Below are 2,446 nucleotides of genomic sequence, written 5' to 3' on the forward strand. Positions count from 1 at the left end.
GGCGCAGCAACTCAGAGGCGAGTGCTAAGGAGCTACTGAGAAGCAAACTTGGTGCAATTGTAAGACGCAGCTGGGGAATTAGCTCAAATGGTAGAGCGCTCGCTTTGCATGTGAGAGGTAGCGGGATCGATGCCTGCATTCTCCACTCCTCTTTTGGCTCGGGGCAATGGCTCAAACGCAACAGTGGTGTCAGCTGTCGGTGAACCTGTGTACTTCCGAAGGGTCTCCACACGCTGAGGGACAGAGGGGCCAAGGGACATCAAATCCTTTGGTGTGCCGTAGCAGCAAGTCTTGTGCAGCCAAAATGGAAAGCTGAGATGAGGGATAAAAAAGCTTTGCAAGTATCAATGCCTTCTCTGAGGATTGAACTCAGGATCTTTAGATTATGAGACTGACGCGCTGCCTACTGCGCTAAGAAGGCACTGGCCGTGCAAACTGCTGGGCAGCATGACCAAGTAGGTGCGCTTGCGAGGCATCTAGAGCCATAATGCAAAGTGCGTAAAAAAGATTAAGCCAGGTAGGAGTCGAACCTACAATCTTCTGATCCGTAGTGAGACGCGTTATCCATTGCGCCACTGGCACAGCCTCTCCAGAGCAGCGGGCAACTCACAGTCCCACAACACTGCGGCATCAGCAGGTACACCAGGCCGCGAGCGTCAAAAGGCGCACGGCGGACAATCACCAAAGCGAGACACCTTTGCCGCTTCCCTTCGATTTTCAGGTGGTAGAGCGGAGGACTGCAGTGGAAAAAAAGCAAAGCAAAGTCGTCGTTAGGTCGCTGGTTCGACTCCGGCTTGAAGGAGCGGGCGTTCTTGTGCAGTAAGTGAGCGGTAAGGAGCTTTTAGCTCAAGGCAGTGCTCTTAACTTGACGCTAGTTTACATGTTGCTGCTGAGGCACAGGACACCTCCATTGCTTGAGCAGTTGCATCTGCACACCAGCAGGGAGTGCCTTTGAGCAGCAATGCACCAAAACACCCACCACTCTCTTTCAGGCAAAACCTCAGGCAAAAGAATTCATCTATCAGTCAGACAGGGCTCTCGGCTGCTCCCTCACGCTCGTGGCGGCTGCTACTTTCCGGTCACCTCGCTTCCCTTCCGTCGGCTCGGGCTCTTTCTCGGCTTCTTTCCCCATTTCTCTGACTTCCCGCCCTGCCGTTGCTCGGTAACGCCGATTGGAGCAAAGCGTTGAAAGAGATCAGGGAGCGGGCTAACCCAAAGCAGGAGATCCCTGCTGGTGGCGCAGCAACTCAGAGGCGAGTGCTAAGGAGCTACTGAGAAGCAAACTTGGTGCAATTGTAAGACGCAGCTTGGGAATTAGCTCAAATGGTAGAGCGCTCGCTTTGCATGTGAGAGGTAGCGGGATAGATGCCTGCATTCTCCACTCCTCTTTTGGCTCGGGGCAATGGCTCAAACGCAACAGTGGTGTCAGCTGTCGGTGAACCCGTGTACTTCCGAAGGGTCTCCACACGCTGAGGTACAGAGGGGCCAAGGGACATCAAATCCTTTGGTGTGCCGTAGCAGCAAGTCTTGTCGATAGTCTTGTGCAGCAAAAATGGAAAGCTGAGATGAGGGATAAAAATGCTTTGCAAGTATCAATGCCTTCTCTGAGGATCGAACTCAGGACCTTCAGATTATGAGACTGACGCGCTGCCTACTGCGCTAAGAAGGCACTTGCCATGCAAACTGCTGGGCAGCATGACCAAGTAGGTGCGCTTGCGAGGCATCTAGCGCCATAATGCAAAGTGCGTAAAAAAGTTCGAGCCAGGTAGGAGTCGAACCTACAATCTTCTGATCCGTAGTCAGACGCGTTATCCATTGCGCCACAGGCCCAGCCTGTACAGAGCAGCTGGCAACTCACAGTCCCACAACACTGCGGCATCAGCAGGTACACCAGGCCGGGAGCGTCAAAAGGCGCACGGCGGACAATCACCAAAGCGAGACACCTTTGCCACTTCCCTTCGATTTTCAGGTGGTAGAGCGGAGGACTGCAGTGGAAAAAAAGCAAAGCAAAGTCGTCGTTAGGTCGCTGGTTCGACTCCGGCTTGAAGGAGCGGGCGTTCTTGTGCAGTAAGTGAGCGGTAAGGAGCTTTCAGCTCAAGGCAGTGCTCTTAACTTGACGCTAGTTTACATGTTGCTGCTGAGGCACAGGACACCTCCATTGCTTGAGCAGTTGCATCTGCACACCAGCAGGGAGTGCCTTTGAGCAGCAATGCACCAAAACACCCACCACTCTCTTTCAGGCAAAACCTCAGGCAAAAGAATTCATCTATCAGTCAGACAGGGCTCTCGGCTGCTCCCTCACGCTCGTGGCGGCTGCTACTTTCCGGTCACCTCGCTTCCCTTCCGTCGGCTCGGGCTCTTTCTCGGCTTCTTTCCCCATTTCTCTGACTTCCCGCCCTGCCGTTGCTCGGTAACGCCGATTGGAGCAAAGCGTTGAAAGAGATCA

The sequence above is a fragment of the Somniosus microcephalus genome, unplaced genomic scaffold (genome assembly GCF_052327205.1).
Source record: "Somniosus microcephalus isolate GS21.2 unplaced genomic scaffold, FLI_Smic_1.0 scaffold349, whole genome shotgun sequence".
NCBI lineage: Eukaryota > Metazoa > Chordata > Chondrichthyes > Squaliformes > Somniosidae > Somniosus > Somniosus microcephalus.